The 22,571-nt window shown below is 41.2% G+C and overlaps 1 protein-coding gene and 1 long non-coding RNA gene across 2 annotated transcripts in view; one reads left to right on the forward strand and one right to left on the reverse strand.

Moving 5' to 3' along the window:
• The window catches only part of BCL2 (BCL2, apoptosis regulator), a 153,594-nt gene that overhangs the window by 59,757 nt on the left and 71,266 nt on the right, over window positions 1–22,571 (reverse strand). The window lies entirely within an intron of this gene.
• LOC109314894 lies at window positions 13,185–18,761 on the forward strand. The gene is made up of 2 exons (XR_002102382.1): window positions 13,185–13,733; window positions 16,454–18,761. It is a non-coding gene; the product is annotated as an uncharacterized LOC109314894 (long non-coding RNA).

A 22,571-nucleotide genomic window follows, 5' to 3' on the forward strand; every position in this document is an offset into this window, starting at 1 on the left:
CTGGGGTGCAGATTGTCAGGGCCGGCTGACTTGAAGGTATCCAGCTTCTCAAGGTGTTCCTTCACGAGGTCAGCATTTATGGAGTTAACTAGCCAACTGCCTTACTTTCTCAGAAATAATGAAATGGCCTCCCCTGTTGCTCCCTCTTGCTTGTATTTCCTCCAGGTCACCCATTTCCCCACTTAGCTCAGGGCTTTGGTCTCCATCCCCTGGAGAACCTACTTTAAAGCCCTCTTCCCTAAGTTAGCGAGCCTGTCTGTGAAGATGTTCTTCCCTCTCCAACAGGTGGATCCTATCTTTTCCTAGCAATCCTTCCTCTTAGAAAAACATCCCATGATTGAAGAAGCCAAAGCCCTGTGCAGCCATGCATTGACCTGTAGGATGTGTCTGCTCCTGCTTGGGCCCTTCCTCTTGACCAGAAGGATCAAAGAAAACACCACCTGAGCCCCTGTGCTCTTCACCCTTGAACCCAGAGCCCTGTAGTCACTTCGGTCAACCCTGGCAGTATCATTGGTGCTTACATGGATGAGCATCATGGGGTAGTATGCAGAGGGCCGGATGAGTCTTGGTAATCCCTCTGTAACATCTTGGATCTGGGATCCAGGAAAACAGCAGACCTCCTGAGACAACAGGTCAGGCCAAGAGATGGATGCTTCCATTCCCCACAGAAGGGCGTTTCCAACCACCACCACCTGTTACTTCCTCTTGATAGCAATGGTGTGAAGCGTCCAACTTTTGGGAAGCCTGTCCTGGCCTCTTCCACCAACAGAATGTGCTTCTCCCTCTGTTGCTAGGGCTCCATATCTCTTTTTTATGCAAACCACTGCAAGTGGAGATGAAGACTTCTGCTTGCCGCCAGAGGTCACAAGCTTCCACCTTCCTGGAAGTCCACGTCTTCTTCCTTCTCTAGCACTGCCTCTGATACTCCTTCCTCCACAGTCCGAGTTTTGCTTCTCTCTGTATCAATAGATGTGCTTTAGCCCTCCCCTGGTTATTTCTCTTCCACGGCAGATGTTTCTGGCATTGGTGGAACATTGGTTCCTTCTGCTTTCTGCCTGTGGCCAACTATTTGGTTTCTTAAATACTGAAACATTTCTAAGCTATAGCTTTTTTGGCTTGATACACAGGTATCTGGCTGAAATTTACTGCCCTGTGACATCCAAGGGGTCAGACTAGATGAACCAATGGTCCCTTCTGACCTCAAACTGTATGAATATAGGAAAAACTCTGTTTTTTCTCATGTGTCATAAAAGCAGTTAAGTTCCAACTACATACACCTGTACAAACCAACTGGTGGCAATGGACCGTGTTCTTGAGAGCAGAAAACCATGGAGTCACACAGGTTTCAGTACAGCACTAATTCAGTAGCAGTGGAGTTGTACAGGTGTTGGGCAAGGTAATTAGCGAGGGTGGGAGGGCTAACAAGCACCTGAAAGTAAAAATTAGCCAGACCACAGACTAGATAGTAACAGCACAATACATTAAAATGGCATTTGCTTTGTTTTCAGAAGGCTCGATGTGAAGACACATGAGCTCACAAAGAGACTTTGCTAATGCCCAAAGCACTCTGCTCAGGAAAGAAGCATTTAGTAGTTTAATGCCTAGCTTGTGGCTACATGTTATTAGGGAGATGAGTGGTAGAGGAGACAAAGGTATTAAGTATTATCAGAGTTTCCATAGTTTGAACTAGGTTCTTGTCATCAAGAGAAAAAATGAACTACAGGGTATTTTGGCAACTGAAAGGCAGAAATGTGAGACTCGGGTGAGTAAGAAACCCACCAAAGTTAGTGAAGGGGCTCATAGGTGATATGTGGGGGGGGAGGGCCACAGGGAGCATGTGTCGTGTCCCCCCCCAATTTCTGCTGATGGTGGGGCATGGGGCTGCAGCCTGGCTGAAGCCAGGGCCCAGTAGCAGTGAGGGTGGAGTAGCAGCAATGCGATTTCTGCGCCGACCACGGGATGTGGGGCTGCAGCCTGGTTGGAGCCAGCACCCAGAAACAGTGGGGGCAGCAGCAGTGTGGAGTTGTGCCCCCTCACTGTCAACACTTACGCATCATCTATGATGAGGTTGGATAAAGTTGATTTTGAGAAGGCAAGGGGAGTCATAGCTTTTGGTACCTGAAAGCTGGGGAAAATATAGGGACTTTTGCAACTGAGAAGTGGATTTGTCAACTGTGGAGGCAACCTGGGCTTCTCTGAGCCTGCCACTCTTCACAAACAAGCTTACAATGTTAAACCGAGGAAATCCTAGAGCACTGAGGCCTTCTGAGTAGACAGCATCCTTGTCCTTTTGATGCATATCTAAAACCTCTCTCCATATTCCTAAGAGCAGAGTCTCCAAACGCAGTCAACTCTTGGCTTTGTGCACTGAAGCCTTGTGGCCCTTGGAGCTATCTAGGGCTAAATCCACAAAAGGACTTGCACACCATTGCAAAGACCATTACCCTCAGGAACACCCAGCCATGAGCTATGTTTCTAGGCTCAATTACAGAATGCATGGGTAATGTCCGGCACATATGGAAGTGGTCCACAGAAGCCCATCCATTGAGTGGGAATCTGCCTAAGCTAGCCAGTGGGAAATGCCAAAAGGAGAGGTGCATCTTTTAAGGGACCATTTTAAGGTCCAGAGCTTAGGTATTAAGCTTAGGAATTAAGGGGATGGCCAATAGCCTTCAGCTTCTCTTGGAGTTAGATACCGAAACCCTTCCTTTTGAGCAAAAAGGAAAAGGTCAGTTCATTGAAAATAGTCATGGCATCACTCATAATATGGGTCACATAAAATCAATTCTCTCCTCTGTTTTAACTGTCTCTCTGACTTCCCAGAATATACCCTGGGAATTATGAAATTATGAGCCCATGCAATTAATCAAATAAAAGGCATGACCATGCATAATTCCATAATTTTGCATAATTTAACCCTGGCAGGCTCTGTGCCTCCATATCCGCAGGGCTCCCGGCATTCCAGCCGGGAGCCGCAGGTGGAGCTACCGAGTGTGGTGGCGCATGACTGGACAGCTGGTAAGTGGGATGGGGAGCTCCTGCCTGCAGGAGTGGTGGATGTGTGTGGGGTTTGTGGGTGGGCAGGAGGTTGGGGGGTGTGTGGGTGGGTGTGGGATGCACACCATCAGGCTGGGCCAGCCAGCTCTGTATCTTCACATTGGGCTTCCAGCCCTCCAGCAGGAATCCACATGTGGAGGCACAGAGCCAGGCCGGCCTGATGGCACACAGCTCTGTACCTCCACATGCAGCTTCCTATTAGAGTGCTGGAAGCCCCTCATGGAGGCATGGAGGCAGGTTGGCCCGATGGAACGTGGCTCCCATCTGCAGTGCCACAAGCCCCATATGCTGGCATGAAGCCAGCCTGGTCTGGTCCAAAGGTGCATGCCAGCTGGCTGGGCCAGGCTGGCTCCGTGCCACCACATGGAGCCCACGGGATTCAGATGGAGCTGTACACTGCTGGGGGCTCTGCCTGCTGCAGCCATGAACACCACAAGGGCCCGCTGCCTACCATAGGGGGAGGGGTGTGTGGCAGGGAGGCCCACACCCACCCACAAATCCCACACACTCCCATACTCACACCCCCAACCCTTCCCCACAAACCCCATCTACTCCCATACCCACCCCCCAAACTCCACCCCCATATGCCTACAAACCCCACATACTACCATATCTACACCTGCCCACAACCCCCCCACACCTTCACAAATCCCCCTGCACACCCCATGCCAAGTCCCCCACTATACAAGGTACCTGCATATATCTCTAAAGAAGGTTAAAACAGTGTTATATTTAGCTTAATTTGAAACAAAAAGTAAAACTAATGAATTTCACACCATTTTTAATTTTTCTGCCCATAATTCCCTGGGGTGTACCAGGAGAATGCCTTAACGATCAAGCTGTATCAATTTTCAGGGGCTAGTGTAAGATTTGTGGAGCCAGACAGGGGGTTGGAAGATATGAGGCAGAGAAAAGAATCCTATAGTTTAGTGGGGTGGAGTCTTCACCTGGAAGAGTGAAGGGAGTTATCAGTTCCAGTGTGTACAACACCTTATACTTACTACTAAAGATGATCCAGTGGAGCAGGGGCTGGAAAATAGGTCTTCCTTCATCTCCCTCTACCTTCCCTCCTCCCAACTGCTACGCATCCTAACACATGGCTATGGAAATGGCAGTGATTTACATTGGAGTGATTAGTGTAGAGCTGTGCGACTTATAGGCCCAAGTAACTGAAATCATATATTTAAATTTCCATTAAGGTGTAGAGAGCTTGGAATTCCATTTATCCAAGGCCTGCAGTAGTATGAGCGGCAGTACATGGATACAGCTGGGCACCCAGGGCAAAGCAGAAGCAGAGACTTTCAGTTCATGATCATGACCGTACGGCTGCCAGCAGCAGATATTTTTCATCTTCCCTCTCCTCCCCACAAGTCAGTGCCCAGGGAAGTTACCCCTATTGTCTCCCCTAATTATGCCACTAGGTATGAAATACCTTGCTTGGCCAAAACCAGGACAAATATGTGGTTCAAATAACAAACAGGAAAGAAATAAAGTAAAGCATATATATATATGCTTTACTTTATTTCTTTCCTTATATATAGCTTTACTTTATGTCTTTCCTTCTCTCTCTCTCTATCTATATATAGATAGAGAGAGAGAGAGAGAGAGAGAGAGAGAGAGAAGGAAAGAAATAAAGTAAAGCATATATATATATGCTTTACTTTATTTCTTTCCTTATATATAGCTTTACTTTATGTCTTTCCTTCTCTCTCTCTCTATCTATATATAGATAGAGAGAGAGAGAGAGAGAGAGAGAGAGAAGGAAAGAAATAAAGCTATATATATAGAGAGAGGGAGAGAGAGAGAGCACGTGCTAAAGAAACCCTGTAATCATTTAAATATATCTCTGAGAACTACAGTTTCCCTTTTTTCCCTTGCCATCATGAATGTGTTAAATGCCAAGGGATATGAACTTTTAAAAAAAATGTTCTTGATATAAGTTAACATTCATGCTTCATACATATTATTGCTTCCTGTGGCTTGAAATTGGACCTCTACACATTTTGACTTAAGGTTGATTAGTTTTTCTAAGCTATTGCCTTAGATGTACTTAATACAACAGCTCAGGTTATCCAATATCTAATTAAACACAGGTGCAGCTCGAATTTGTTATGGGAAGTGAAGGGAAAATATTTTTAGCGCTTTTCAAGGAAAGCAGTGCTTAGCAGGGAGGTACAAATAAAGAAAGTCCCAAAGTCAAAGCAAAAGACGGTTGGACCTATTTGCAGTCACTTGGAACTATACTAACATTGTTAAAAGAGACACCTCATTTAACATTGTTAAAAGGGACAACCTTGATTGATCTAGGTGTCATCATCCACCTGCCCATGTTTTCCCAAATACTAAACTTTGCCTAGGTCAGTTAAACTTAAAGACTTTCCCACAGATTGTAGCTGGTGTTGTTGGTATTTAACTGCAGTGAGAGTTTCCGTGTGAATAGCCTTGTGTATAACCTGGGAACTAATCTCTAATCTCTACCTGGAAAAAAGAAAAGAAAAACTAGCTGAAAAACTAGTCTTCAGGTAGTTTACAGAGATAAGAGTTTCCCCTGAGCAGAATATGTTTTTGGTATAAAATTACTATCTATTGTACAAAATAACCAAATCTTCCACCTTCTTCTGACTGCACTTTGACATCAAGGACTTGCCCTGTTTTTGTATATATAACAGGATAAGACAGGCATGTTCCCTTAGTTTCACTTAACTAGGCAGCTATTCTGAATAAGCAGAGCTTTGCTGACCTGAAATGACTCAATTCCCAAGAGACAGACATTTTCAATTCTTGTCCCAAAGGTGCTACACCCAAAGAACTGGGACTTTACTTCATAAAGCTACTGCCCAAGTGAGCAGGTCACAGGTTTAAAATTGTTTCACTGGCCCCTAACTCAAGATTTATATCATAATTTCACTGCTGGGCCTTCCTCTGCTCTTTCAACACTTGTCTTATATTTTAGAAAGTCAGCTGGCAAAAATGTACAAGGGACAACAACTGAGTAATCCAAGATAAGCATCGCTAAGTGCCATGTTCAAAAGAGCAGGATGCAGCCCACAGCTTAGTACCATTCAGTATACCTCTTTGTAGTTCCTAGGATATGAGCTAATAAGGATGGACTCCGATTTGGCCTTACATAAACATAAAGGCCTGTACATAAGGAGGCCCTCTTTGCCTCACACCTGCATGGCTCCTGCAGAAACAGCAATTGCTCAGAAAGGATGACACCATGCTGAACAGTACTTATAGAAAATGCCATGAAGAGGGCCCTACTGACAGCAGGGCAAACCAAAGTCTTACATCTATCAGTTGCGTCCAGCAGTAGACCAAGCTTCCCCACCCTGCATACAAATAAGTTTCTACCTTTCCTTAGGGGGACTGCTGATAGGCTATGACAGGGAGGGTCACAATTTAAACTTATTCAGACCTTAACCTCATACAGTGGTGCATGGTAATATGCAAGTTAGCTCTGAATGACCTAGCTTGGCTACTGGAGCCAGCATAGATCAGCGGCTTTGCCCAAGTTAAAATAGACTTCATGGAGTGCTGTACTAGCATGCTTACAATGCTTCCAGTATTCAAGCCAGCTTGTTCCCAGCCAGCCTGAGGATCAGCACCCAGCACTGCATTTTGTTATGCAGACATGCCATCAGCCTGCCAAGTGCAGTCATAGCTTCTGTGATACAGACACATATTTGAAAGGAACTTGACTCAGGTGACCAGTTCGGTTCACATCGCACAGGCTACTAGATGTCACTCAGATGCCAATAGATGTATGTTACGGAGAACCGGGGTGGATACAGACCAACAACGTAGATTTGAAAGGCTCCGTACTCCCTTATCTGAACTGTTCCATTCTACTTACGTAATATTTTGAAAACGTGACAGCAGAATGCGCATGCTCCTTGTCCCTCTACAGGCTTCCTGCTGTCTTCCTTTCCTGCTAAAAAGACATCCAGCCTACAGACATGCTTAAGGATAGATTCACTGTGCTTGAATGCACCCTTAAAAATGCAGATACAATCCAATACAGAGCATGCTGCCTATACAACTGAAAATTAGGGAAGGGAAAGGAAGCTAAGTAAGGTAAGCCATGCTGGACAATTCTATATGGCATCTAAACTTAGAGACTGTAAACTCCGTGGGGCACTCTGGTACTGTAAATCACCCAGCATAATATGGTTACTGTAACAGGAAACCCTGGCACTAAATATTAATTTAACTTTTCTATCTTTTCCTCTATACTGTTTACCCCTAAAAGTCCGCTGAATGTAAAAACGAGCGTATGCTGAATTGCACACATTCATTTCTATAGGAGACAGTTGCTTCTAAAAGCAATGTGAAGAGGATCCAAGCTCCATGGTCTAACTGCTTTACAATGTTACCAAGACATGGTACAGAAACACTGTTGTTGGTGAAACAAGTTTGTTTCAGATGTTTTCCTTTTTTGTTTTTTTTTTTGTTGTGCATTTCTTTTTCTCCAGGAAGCCTCATAGATGTGACGGGATGATTTAATTCTATACAAACCTCACCTCCCTGAATTCTTAGAATGTAGATGTATACCACTACCGGTATTCTTAGAGTCAGGGTGCTGCAGCCTCGCTGAACAAATATAGTACAATGGAACCCACATTTTTATTGGAATCCCTGCTAGCTATTTACATACTTTTCTTAGAGAGAGACAGGAAACCAAATGTAACAGACAGAGATCTAAAGCTATCTTTGCACTGGCTAGAGCTCTCATAGATAAATAATATACCTTGGAACTCACTTATACTGAAATGCAGTGAAAGCCCCAAACTGCTTCAATGTTAAAAGACTGGGGGCTTTATAATTAACTTCATTCCATTCCAATCTCATTCCATTCTGCTAATCCCTTTATGGATCACCAGCACCAAGGTGTTAAACACTGGCACTAAGAATGGACTGTCATATGGAAATTGCAGCTATCCTTGTAGCATGAAGGGAAAGAAGGAATCCCTAGTCTCTGTTCTCATAGCATGGATGCAAGAGGAGCTAATATCAATATATCAGTAGATATTTCCCACCAGAAGTGAAAGTAGTGATTCCCAGAACATTTCTTTTCACTGTCATTGCCTCAGCGCAAATACAGGAAGTGAACAGAAGACTGGTCCCAAGGATGACCTGCTGACAGGAGGACACCTTTCATGGTACAGTAAAAATTCACTTGGTGACAAAATAATGTGCGCGTGAAAAAAACAGACAATAACTATAAAAGGGTTTAACTGGAAAACCTAAACAGGCAACAGCATGAATTCACAGAACACAATAAAAACTACATCCTTAAGGAAGTGCATACTGTTCACTCCTTTCTGTATTACCAGAATGTATACAAAGCATTATAAGAAAAAGTGTGCAACTCTCCCTATGAATGACGTAAGGAGCTGGGTGAGTACTCTGGGGTTTTGAATTCTTTGGACTATGGAGTGCCTATGAGTCAGGTGCTGCAGCACCAATGCTGGGGCAATTCAGGGCTAGATTCATAAAAATATTTAGGTGTTGCAATACTTAACTTTGAGGTGCTTTGCCACCTGGAGAACATAAGATCACTATATAATGCATGGGAAGAATGAGAGGCCATGGAATGGGATCCAAAAAAGCCAGTATTCTTAACATGGATCTACTCCACTGAATAATGCTAAATATAAAATACTGAAGTATTCAATTGACCATGGAATGGAACCTGGGATTTTCCCACCTCTGGTACATGTCCCAGTTATAAAACTATAGAGTTATGCTCACTCTATTTTAAGGGGACTTTATGTGGTAGTTCTCTGCAAATAGTTGCATTTTATTCAGCGTGAACAGAAGGCCTTCAGCATCTCAGAGCTTTGGGCCCTCAAAGCCTTTTGTAAGCTTTACTGCTTTGTAGAGAATCATCACAAATCCTGTGCACCCTTAAAACTTAACTTCAAAGGAGAGCATGTATTTTACTTTCTTTCATTCTGCCTTTAAATTATTTTATTCATGCAAAAGCAGCAAACAGTTATATCTACTGGACATAAAAAAAATAACTGTCTCAAAAGAACATTAACAGTCAGATTCTCTTCCACCTATTGAGTGTCTAAATAGACTTAGGCACCCGAGTGTGATTCTATTCCACTCTGTTCAAGTCCTGAACATTCATCAATGCACCTACTTTTGTAAGACACCTTCATCCAACTCTTAAAACTAAATCATAAAAAGTAGAAGAGGAAGACATGCCTACCTTTTGCATTAACTATTTTTCAGGGACATGAGCAGGGTGGAATGAACATTTAGGCACCCAAGTCCACTTATGCACCTAACAATTAATTGGATTAGAAGCCGGCCCTCAAATTGCCAAAATCAAGCACTCAAAAATTAAGAGGAGTCAAAATTAAGGTAGTCTTACTGAAAGATAATCTTACTGGAAGAAGTGGGTAATTTACATAATGGACAGATGTTCCATCCTGTTTGAGAAGGGCTGCATTTCTGCTGAAATTACTTTGCTCTACTTAAAAAATGCCTAGAATTTTCTCAATGTAAGGAAGGAAGAGGGAGCGAGAGTGTCCTTGGCGTACCCTGTACCAGTGGTAAAAGTCAAGGCTGCTCCTGGGCAGCTTACATAGCTCTGAACCAGTACATTACAGCCAGCCCTGTACACCTTCCATCTATCCCTCATACTGATGCTTTGCTTGATTCAACAACTCAAATAATGAGTTTTACATCAGTATAATGCCACAGGATGGAAAATAAACAAACACTTCACTATAGATATTGTAAAAGAAAGAAACACATATTGACAATCAAGTGTAAGACGAGCTTTTAATGGAATCGCACCTGCATAAAACTGGAGTGATATATTTGGGATAGGATTTTTTTTGGTTTTTACTAAATGCTTATAGCAGGAAGCATTTTTTAAAATTAAAATATAGATTTCAAAGTATATGATTTATAATTGGTGTTTATTTGTACTTCTGCATTGTTGATGTAGTTACAAGAGAACAATACCAGTAGATCGTGCTATAAACTCCTCAGCTGCTATGATCACCCATGGTTGATTGTGCTATAGACTACTCAGCTATTGTGATCACCCATGCTTATAAACCAAAATAGTCTGGAAAGTTAAGCTTGTTACACTGAAATCATATGATGTCACAGGGCATATACTCATTATTTTATTATACCTAACCAGTTGTTTAAAAAAAATTACAAGACCAAATGATTTGTAAATAAAACATAATCACCTTGGCTCAAAAAAAGGGTACATCTTGAACATGAATAGAAGGAATTTGTATTTTGTTTTGCTTTAAAATTTCATTTTTCTGTAGTTTCAGTCACTCTGTTTACCTTAGGGTATGATTTATGAGAAAAACATAGCATACAAATAATGGTGGAAATAAAAACCCTGTATACTTTCACTGCTTAAAAGAGAAGTTGCACCATTATTTATTAGAAGAGAACATTAAATGACCCACATACTGAAAACAGGGTAAATGAACAGCTGACTCTACAGTTAGGGGGAATATAATTTTTGGTTTTTAACCAAAAATAGTCTGTATTCACGTTTCCAAGTGGAAAGTGTGTCTGGGGACCTTATTTACAGACTTAAAAATACAGGCTAATCCCCTATCCTTGTAGCCAGTTTCAGCCACTTTCAGATTTTTTTTGGCAAAAACTCAAATACAGCGCTGGTGTCACGCTTAATACTGTTTTGGTCAATACGATTTCTGTTTGAGTCACCTGTAGTGTGAATGCAGCAATTGTTTAGCTTTATTACCCCAAACAGTTATTTTAAACAGTGATCCTTACAGTTAACAAGATGACAGAAAAGGCCTCAGCTGAGATATGTACCAGGAAGAGAACATTTTCTTAGAAAAGCACAGTTCTCAGTAAATGATAAACCACAGAACTGCTACATTGACTGATGTTCACATTCAACCACAAAACTATGTTCATATATAGTATAGGGGTCTTGCTCCCCCTCTAAAAATAAGGATTTTTAGAGTTAAGTATGGGACTTTAGTCTCTTAACACTCTCTCTTGACACATTAGGCCTCACTAGGCCTCAGTGTTATTGCCCTGATCATGTCGAATACAAATCCTTTTTCCATGTGCCCTTTTTCCATGGGTCTATTTAATTGAAAGCATGTATAATGTCTCCTCTATTTATTGACTTTTTGAGTTGGTACTGCTCAAAAGAACTATAATCATAGAACCTCCAATGAGCAAAGTGTCCCTGTTCAAAAAAGCACTTCAGCACAGTCAAAAAATTATTTTAAGTCACTCTGATGTCATGAGGTGCCAGTAAATTCTGTGCATTTTCAAAAGCTTCCTTGTAACTAATTGGCTCAAGTCCTAGCTGGACAGGTGGACTGACTGCTTCTTTCTTTTTTAGCTCTAGTCTGATGGCATAAACTCAGGTTTTCCATGCCACTCTTCTCAATGCAAAATCATCCGAATTTGGACCCACAATCTGTGTTTTAGCTAGCTCACATATGGAGATAATTCCATTGATTTTGACTTGGTGATCACTATAGCAAAGAAAGAATCAAAACACGGAGATTTCTTCCTGTCCTTAACGGAATGAGTTAAGGCTACTTGGAACAGAGCTTTTCTGGCCTGACGTTAGACTCTTAACGGTTCTGTATTAATGGACTGGATAGATCCAACCACTTGACTAAATCCAATCTTCTCTACTGCTGACATGAGAACAGCAGATAATGAGTAACTTGCTATGCTTTGCATTAGGCCCAACTCAAATGCAGTGTTAACTTCCATAACAGGAAATTGCACAGCTAAGGCTCCTCAGATGAGAATGGCCTGGCTCAAGCCTCTAAGAGATTCTGTTGTGGTCCCTATCAGCAATAACTTCTCTGTTGATGAAAGCATTTTAAACAGGAACACCGGGAGACTCTTGTGGAAACTTAAGCAGGTCATACTGCATGGTGGACTCAGCACAGGATGCAGGACATCCGTGTTCTATGCCCTCATTGATTGGTCACTATTAGAAGCCACAATGAGAGCTGTAATGGAAGAAACTTCTGAGAGGCCTTTACAGCCAACCCAAGGCTGTAGAAATTGGGCACAGACAGATCCACATCAGACAGAGAACAGGTCTACCTGTAGAAGGCAGACAGGGATTCCTAGTCTCCTAAATCCTCCGTGAATTTAGTCATGAGTTGGGCAGAATTGCAAGGCGGCTCATAACTAAGACAATGGAAAGGCAGATAGCTTCACTATCATTGACTAAGCCAGTTTTTCAAAGGTAAGTTTCTACTCTTAGGGAACATTTGCATTAAATAAGCAACTGCTGCCAGTATAATTCCCAAAAAGGCAACCTAGGTTACAGGAGTTTTGGAAGCTGCAAAAGAGCAGCTGGCAAGCTGGTAAAACAACTCATTAGCAACAACTCAAAGGCATGGTAGAAACTGACACAGAGCCAACACCAAACAGAACAGAATTTGAACTGCAGGGTAGACAGGAAACTGACTACATAAAAATTAGACTTTCAAACTCCACTTACCCATCTCTGTGTCTGCCTCCATCACTGACAAAAAATATTGTATTTCCTATTTCTTATACCTACAGAATGGAAGGTCAGATTCTACAGCAGGTTCATACATAATCTACAACATTGACAGCTAAATTTTAAAAATAAAGGGAAAAACCCTAATTCCACTTACGTGGCCCAGGACAAGAACCCTTCTGAGTTTAGTGGAGCCACACTTTCCTTCAAAATCCTGAGACTCCTGCTGCTGCTGCTGATTATGAAAAGTGAGGCAAGGGAGGAGGCAATATTATCATTATTCAGATTCCAGGGCTGGTAGGAAGCAAAACTGTTCTTTGCCTAAGGAAAACCATCAAATGGATATGGAACAGAAACTACAGTGTTATTTTTCTCAGTTTGTAACTTCCAGGGGGGTGCATTGCATGTGCAGTGAACTCTCTGAGCTCACCACCATGTCAGTACAGCTCCTGTCAGAGTTTCACATGGCTTGAGAGCTCTGAGCTCACCAACTGGTCACCACAGGCCCTGCTTTCACACAGCTCTAAAGCCCAGAGAAGCACTGCTGTTCACTCTCCCTTCTACCCATGCCCTCCCCAATGACACTCACCCCCTGGGCTCCAGAGTCAAGTGAAAGCAGGGGCGGAGCACTGCTGCCACTCCTCTTCACTGAATTGTGCAATAGGGCAAAAGAGGTGGGGGGAACAAGAGGAAGGGATGGCAAACAATGGTGATATTCACCTTCTGGGCTCCAAAGCTGCGTGAAAGCAGTGCAGGCACCAGTCAACTGGTGAGCTCAGTGCTCATGGCACATCTGGAGCTGCGATAGGAACTGTGCTGATAGGCTGGTGAACTCTCTGACATCCAGGATCACAGTGAGTGGCATGTGGTCACACAGTGAGCTGAGCATTGCATGCACCACACCCCTTGTCACTCCCTGACATCCTGGGACCACGGATGGTGACTTCCATGTCAAGTATGCTCAGATTTTTTCTTTCTCCCATCAGCTTTGCTAATTCAGTCTGGCATCTGAGATCATACCTCAGCCAGGACAAACAACTCTGAACTGAAAAAAGACGGAATAAGAAGTCAAGGAGGATGACCAAGATTAAACAAGACAAGGAGAGATTGTACAAAATTACTGTGGAAAGGAAAGGCATAATAATTCCAGGATCTAGTCACAACTTGTCACTTGGTGAGAAGAAAGTAATGCCCGTATCATACACTTATTGAAAGAAAGAAGCAGCAAAGCGATACTTTCAAGAAAGCACTGCTGTGCTTGGAGTACAAATACTGCATAAACAAGACTCACACAATTTAAGTATATTTTGTTTGGTAATACATAACTGGTTTCCCTCTAAGCAGTGACTTCTGTACACATTTTGAATTAGAAGGAAACAGTAAGTGTAACAATCTTTACATAAATTCCATAATTTCATGTGCCTTGAAAAATTTTGCTCTGGTCATCTGCAGATGCTGCTCCCACCAAAATCAGTGAGAATCCTACCAATGCTTCCCAAAGAAGAATTATGATCACAGTGTCTGATTATAATCAGGAGGCACGTCTATATGAGATGTTTACTGCGCAGTACACAAATTAGCTGCTCAGTAAATTTCTTGGCATCTACATGTGTGCCCTAAAAACTCAGCAGCAAACTACACAGTAAAACCCCACAGTAAAAAAACTCCACAGCAGCGCATGTGTAGATGCTGACCCAGATGGCTGGGGCATAAGAGTGCTTCAGTGTGGGGACTGCCTTCCAACTAGCCCTACATCGAAGCACCCTGATGCACCAGCCCCTCAACAGCATGTGAGCTGGGGGAAACAGCCCTAGGCTGGCAGGCTGATCCCCTGGACCCCCTGCCAGCCAGGGCTGCTCCAATCTGGCTCAACATGCTGCACTCCCAGCTGCATGTGAAGACACAGTGCCCAGGAGCAATAAACTCCAGAGCAATAAACTCCAGTTTATTCATGTGCATTAATATGCACATGTAGATATGCCCAGGGTGATATAAGTTCACCTCTTTAGTAATTTGGTGAATGAAAAAAATGCAGTAAGTTGTCACCACAAAGCCTGAATTTAAAAGGCACTGTTTGGAAGACAAAGAGTAGATTGTTTTGGAGTTCAGACTAGCAAAACTGTGCTCACTGTAGAATTTAAGAAACAATTGTTTGCATGAAGGAAAACAAAAACAAATTAATTTACCTATTATGGATCTCATTTTTTTTAACTGGGAAACGCACCAAAGGGAGAAATGATACGTCTCCAGCTGGGGCAGTTTGGCATTAAGCCAATTAAACCAGGGACTGGCAACATACAACCCAAAGGCTACATCCAGCCTGCAGAGCCACTTGATCTGCCCTGCACATGTGCCCGTACTAGGGCTGGACAGCGAGGGGCTGTGCTGGGACTGAAAGCTGCACTTGAACTGTTGCCCCTTCTCCCTGTCTCCCACTCCCTCTAACTCTCAGCTGGGGCGTGGACACAGCTTTCAGCCACTAGGGACCAGGCAGCTTCCAAGTGCACCAGCCCCACAGCCAGGAGTCTGGGCACAGGGAGCAGCAGCAGTAGTGTAGTTTCCAGCTGCCCAGCCCTGGCACAGCTCCACACCAGCTAGAAGTTGCACTCATGCTGCAGTCTAGGAGCAGAGAGCAAGGAAGAGCAATGGTGGTGTGGGTACAGCTCCCAGATGTCTGGCCCCCTGTCGCTGATATTGCTGAAACCATTTGGCCCATGTTGAACCAGGTTGTTCCAGCCTGTGGTTTTTAAAGGTTGCCAGCTGTTGATTTATATCAACACTGCTTCAAGGATTTACATCATGTGAGGGTCTGTCCTTAAATGTCTTAAAGTGCCCCAATAGATACTAATTGAATGTATATTGTAAATTTTAAGCAAGTGGCTCAGTAAGTATAAAAAATATTTACCACTATACATAGTACTTCCTTGTTTACAAAACACCACTAAAAAAATCAATTTATTAGAAAAAATTATTGTGGAAAAATTGAGGGGAAAAATCATCATTTCCCAAACAGAACTGAAAATGTGCTGAACAGTGCAAGTTTTGGAAGTCTCAGTCCTCTGACAGATATTATATTTATGGCACAATTAATACGTTAATTGCACGGCAATTTAAAACATGCCACACATTCACCCAATTCATTGTGCGTCTGGCATGGCAGGAGACACACTTCGTGATGAGATATAAAATTCTTCAGCTCCAAATGGCACCATTATTTTAATGTCTGCCAGGGTCCTTAGACTGGACTAACCAACTGTTGGTTGCCACACTGACTAGGTGGCATTGAGAGGAAAAAGAAGAAAAGTTTATGACTGCATTCAATGAGGTATGTTTTCCACTCTTGTAGTCTCCAAAAAAATGGATGCTGTTTGTTTTTTTTTCCACAGCACTTATTACCTCAAATACATCAAAAACAGATTTAAAATGTTCTAAGCTAAATTGCATAACCTATCTAATCAACAGCTGGAACTGACTTAAATCTTCAAATATTTAAAGTACAAATACCAGGGAAGGGGATGAATTACTCACATAATAAAAGGGTTAGGAAATTTCACATTCAACTCTTGTGAAAAGCATCTTGGTAAATTCTATTTAGCCTATGTAAGTGAAAAAAATCCCTTCTTTTGACACATTTAAAACTTTACTGCACTAAAATTGGACTACTAGAAAATGATCTAATTTTAATGCTTCTAATCTCTACATTTCCATAGATAGGTAGATGCAAAAGGGAGAGTCGGGTCCAAATAGTTTATATCACTAGAAACAGGGCACAAGAAAACTGAGGATAACACTTTTACTATTGACAGATTTGAATATCACAATATCTAGGTTTTAACACTAGCTAACTTTTCTTTAAATGGTATCACCTCCTAAATGGTTTTACTTCTTTTTCAGGTACTAGAAGACAGTGAAGGAAGAGGAAAAGCCACCCACTTAACTACAGCAATTTTAGAGGCATCATCAAATACTTAAATAGATTTAACCTAATATCCTAATCATCACATTTTTAACTATCCTGTTGGGTGTTCAGAGAAAATTACTTGTTCTTGAAACTTGCAGCAATTGAAAATCCCTCATTTGGATTTTTTTAACTCCACTTTGCACTGAGAATAAATGGTTTCAAAAGTGTTCATGAACAGATTTTTTTCCCCTTCTCTGGCTTGAACAGTGAATGGCAGAGCTCCGAGTCTGAATAAACAGTGTGGGTGGTGACTGTTCTGTGAGGCCCATGTAAAGGATGCAATCATTTTCTTATGCTGTTCAGCATTAAATCATGTGAAACTAGCTTGATTGCCACACATAACATTCACTTTGTAGCAGAATGTAACATGCCATGTATTCTTTCCTAACTTTGGAGGGAAAAATAATAATTAATTCTCCTAGCTTCAAGTGTTTAATTGTGTATAAAGTTCATTGACCTCGCTAGTTGCTGTCAGATGATCTTGCTAAGGCCTGTGAAAAACATCCCAGGAATGCAGTGATGTGGGCAGAAACAAAGTGAGTTCATGCCACAAAATGCTTTAAATGGAACAAAATCAGCAGCCATCCAGAGAGACTGCACTGAAAACAGAACTTCAGAATAATCATGGGTTTAACCTCACCTAAGCAGGGTAGTCCTTCAAAAGTGATTATTATAAATCATATACTTTAAAACAATCCTTTCAGGATCTGGCATGTGACTACATGAAGTAACTCTGTTTACTGGTAATCCCCTAGCTGACTGGAAATGAATGCACTGGAGAGGCTGGGATGTCTAGGATACAAGACCAAGAATGAGGCAATCTGCTTGCTTCCAGGTCCACAACCTGTTCGAGTGAGATTAAATGCGACCTTAGGTAGGGCACTAAGCCATTGTGTGAATCAGTTTCCCTTCCAGTAAAGTAATGATGGTTACCTCCATTTATACAGAGCTTTGAGATCTACAGATGAAAAGTATTGTTGATAATAATGAACATGTATTTGCCCATATGTAATTTTTATCCCTGTCATTACAATCCAGGCTGGAGGAGAGCCGCTCTTTTCATTGCTGTAATTAACTAGGTAGAAGCAAGATGAATCTGTTCTAAGGTCAACATTAAAATACCAGCTGCACTCTCACACAATTCAAAATATACATTTCTAATTCAAGGGGACATGACAGCCTAATTTTATTAAGAAACGTCACAAACTACTGCAGATACCTCTTATACTAAGCCTTAAATATTAATATAGGTTGAAAGTATATGCAGCGATCTATACTAGAAGCTATGTTCTTTAGGATGAGGGTATTTTAATACAGCTCTTAGCATAACTGGCCCCATATCCTAACTGGGCTTATAAGCAATACAATAATATAAATATTAATTAATAGAAAAGCCTGAAAACAATGCTGTCCACTATGGCTGGGACTTCAACCAGCTGATGCATGTCTGTGTATTAAGGGACATGGTCCTAAAAGTCTCTGTGGTGAATATGCTGCAGTTTACTTCAGTTCAATTTTTCTTTTCCTATATACCCCCTATGGAGTCTGACAATGTGACTGGCAAAGCATGTGTTGCAACTCAGCATGCCTCATGTTGGTGTACTTTTTCACAGTCATTGAATCCCCCATGTTGATTTATATGAGAAGAGAACATATGGCTCACAGGCAATAGCAAGGTAGTACAGAAGCCAGTTTGAAATTATGACCTACAAAAATGGCCTGCGTTATTTTGTAGTATACCTACTGCTTTGTTACCCCTTTTTGTCAATCCATCACAAACAGTTTTATCTAAATCCCTTCTGATATACTTCTAACACTCTTTTCTCCATGGCTTAAGATGACTGCCCCTAGTACGTTCCGAAATAAGTAACTGTAGTCAGACTAGGTATTTTTTAGTCAATTGGTTCATTTTGGTGACCATGGTGAACATAACAGGCTTGGATTATAACTTCTACCATCTGGAATTAAATCTTCTTCACAGACAGATAAAACCAGATCGTAGCCATATTAAATTCTGGATTGTGATTATGATCTCTCTCAGTATTAAGCGATAAAGCCATACCTCAAAAGAATATCAGCTTAAGGCAACCTATAGTATTAAATGCATTGGAAAAGATGTACACTATGTTGTCATTTGCTGTGTATTTTATTCCCTCATTGTGGAATACAATAATGCCCTTAATCTTTTGTGGAAATACGTCAGTGGAGCTCTTTACTCAAAAATAAGTGCATTATTTAAAATTTATGTTTACTCTATATTTCTTCTGTTACAAGTATTGTGGGTGTAAGCGTAAGTGTAACAAGTTAATATCTGTGAGAGAAATAAGGTGAAGTATTTTGAGGACAATGGGGCCTCTGAAATCAATCAGTTCCAAGGCTGATGCCAGGCATTTCATGCTTTTCACAGATGACGGCATATTGGGTTGTTTTTGTAAACAACAAAAGGTCAAAGAAATACTTGTATAGCTGCAAACATAAAAGCAAAATGTAACCTACCTGCCTGCCTGGAAGTTGCAAAATATCAAGTAAATTGAAACAGACCTACAAAGAATATACCACTTTGTAACGCATTGTAAAACATTTTAATACTCAATTGGATGCAATTCTTCCTTTTTTAACATTAGGATAATTACTGAAGCAAATCCTGTAAGCAAATTTAATACTCAAACATGGCTGAACAAACACACTTTCAAAGATGATCATGCCAACTTGGATTCATTATAATAACTTTCAAAATTAATGATAAATATTCTGAAATAGGGAACTATAAATCATTGCAACCCTACTAATTTCAATAGTAATAATAGAATAGAAGAAAATGAGAGCCAAATTTGATTATGTAATTTCATAAGGTTTGCTGCTTCCAAACAGCTGCGAAATGAAAATCTGGTGGAAAGAATTATGAAGAAATAATCTTACTTTATAAGATTATACAACACATTGGTATAAAGATCATTCCTGACCTGAAAATACCACTCTCTTTTGTTAACTCCTTAAAAATATTGCTAAGAATCTAAAAACTAAATAGTACTATAAGGTACAAATCTACCTTCCTTTCTGCTAGACTTTAGACTAATATGCTCTCTCTGCCCCTTTACAGGACTGCATTTTGTGATCATTGGTCCAGGAAGTCTAAGTGGTTCTTAAAACATTGCCCTTCATCTACCAAAATACTTAACTTCAGTCGCATCTGATACTGAAAACCATCTTGAATTTCCCCTTCTTCTTCCACCATCATTTACAAATCCAGCATGATTTAAGCAATCACTAGTTAAAGCATTCTTCTGTATCACTTGAAAACTAGCACTCCAAACTTTGTGAGCATATAAAGAATGACTTGATTTAGCAAATGGATCTTGACACAATGGATGCAGTGATTATACTGGAATTTGAATTAACATCACAAGCATTGTCTATCTCGTGTGTGTGTCTGTACTTGCACATATATATTTTTACTGTATCTTGGGATATAGTTAGACTAGAAACAAATAATTTATACTGTTGCAATCATAACAGCGCAGCAATTTCATTATTTCAGAGATGTAAGCTATTTGTTGTCAGTAATTTATGAAATATTGGACCTCAGAATTGTCACTGTTACCTTGCAAGGTTTTTTGCCAATAGCCCATGTCTGAATATGGCACGCTCAGATCCTCAGACTGTCAGAAATATTGAGTCCCTGTTCATTTGTAGTTAAAGTATGAGAAAGGTTTAATTCTATGAAAATATGGTACTATTGACTCCTCAGAAACACACGGACATATCCTCTACTAATGTAGCTCCCATGAGTCAATGGAGCTATGCTGATTTACAGTAGATGACCTTAATGCCTGATCAATACGTAAACGGCAAACGCAGGATTTCCACTGAGGCACACAATATCTGGAAAACAATATGGACTCACAGGAAAAAATAACTAGAGATGTTACTATTATTTCAAGGCATGCAAGTTAACGGACTCATAGCTCACTGGATCAGACCTTGGATTTTCATGTCTAGCCTGCTTGTTTTAAATTCATTTTCCAGTCCCCTATAAAATGAGTTCTGATTAGGTCTGCAGAGTATTTTAAGCACATAAATTTGTTCTATGCTGTAGCTACATCGAAAACAATAGATGCAATTCTACACTTTTTGTATCTGAAAAATCAGAAGCAAATTCTGAAAAGGAACAAAACAATGATCCACTTCAGTCAGTAACAAAAATTTGCCAAATAAATGGCTCAACAGGCTAACCAGCTGGAGTTACTAAGCTAAAAGCCCACCTCTGAATACTTGTATTACATTATCTGCAGCCAGAACTGGCTTAATCTTTCTTAACTGCTACAGTGGAAAGAGAGATGAGAGGTCTACTCTACCATGGAAAGTCTTACTCTTATTTTCTCCCAAAATGCTAAATGATATTTTTTTTAAACCATATTTGTCATCCTTTTTCATCCTTATTTAGCTGGCTATCCTCCTGCATAGCAATAGTAGTTCTTTACATATGCATATGTATATGCGTTTGAATATACAGCATCTTTCCCCTAAGGATTATCAGCATTTGTGAATTATGGGGTCTAATGACCAGTGCAGTAGGTAAATACCCACTTTATAGATGGGAATAAACTAGCATGAAAAGGTAAAAAGACAGACTCCCAAAGTCACAAGGCATAATTAGTGGCAGAGTTAGCACTCCAAGTTTCTTGCTCTAATTACAAGAACACATTTCCATCCCAGGAGAAGGTCTAGAAAGATCCCAGTGCTAAGTGTTGATGATGGAGGTAATTACCTCTAGTCAATAAAATTAAAGGGTACACTCTATGAGGTTTATCTGATGGGTAAAAACCTCATGATATAATCCATGTATTCACTGTCTGTGGATGAATTATATTTAATTTCCACATTAAATTGCCTATTTCTCGCAATCTTAAATGTTCACCATAAAATGAATATAAACAACAGGGCCATTCCTTTTAGCAGAAAATAGGAAAAGAAAAGTGAATCTATTTCATGCAGGGTGCAAAAAGACATTGCTCTTGTGTTGCCAAAAACATGTTTATGGTGGCACAAGTTGCGAACAGAAGTCCTTGCCCCTTGTCACACTCCAAGTGCCCAAAAGTCCTTGCCCAACAATTCCAGGTAACAGTTCATCATGCCTTAATATGGAGTGTGTCGTAATATGGAGTTTGTTTATTGTGTGATCCTCACAAATCAGTGCTTCCCGGGCTCTCCAGCCAGCCTGTGCAGGCAATTCTGGGGCATATGTTTCACACTGCAGAACAAGGGAACCCCATATGGGGTTCCCCAGGCCAGAACCAGGCACCCAGGCTAGAAACCCAGGCCCACAGGAAGCCCAAACAGGAGGAGTCTGATCCTGCAAGACAATGCCCCCCGGTGACAACTGTACCTGTCAATCAACTGGATCAGCTGTGCCATGATACACCCTAGCACAGCCGGTCCCAAGACAAAAACGACATCTGTTTGAAGGCACACAATACCACAGCAGTTAACACCTCAATTTAATCCATCACAGAAGCAATCCAAAGAGAGAAGAAAAAAAAACAACAGGTAATGTTACAGCTGAAACCTGACTTGTTCTATAGCTCTAGCTGTTTTTAATGTTTTTTCCATCTTTTTTGGGGGGGAGAGGAGGAAGGAGGGGAGAAAAAGCCTGAATTAAAATTTGTTTTACCTCTGCAATCATGTGTTGTATAGGTTCTTTCTTGACCATGTACTGCTATACAATGAGATTCTGCCTGCAAGAACATCGGTCAATTCAACTATGTAGCCCTGCAGCCAGGCACCAAAGGCACAGGGGCAGTAGCAACTTCTGGTTGCCCCACATCACTGGCAGGCTTGCATGGCTGCCAGCAGCAGCTATATTTTTTTTGCACCCTTCCGCACCTATACGCTGGTGCCTGCGGTGGTTTTCCTGATTGCCCCATTCTTGAGGGAAGGTATCATAATTTCAAGAATCTGTCAGCAGCCAAGACTAGAAATTTTCTTTAAAAAAAATGAAAGTTGGGATTCTGAAGCAAAACATTACAAGACTTTGAAGAAAACTATCAACCA

Source organism: Crocodylus porosus, unplaced genomic scaffold (assembly GCF_001723895.1).
Source record: "Crocodylus porosus isolate Cpor-Errol unplaced genomic scaffold, CroPor_comp1, whole genome shotgun sequence".
Lineage (NCBI taxonomy): Eukaryota > Metazoa > Chordata > Crocodylia > Crocodylidae > Crocodylus > Crocodylus porosus.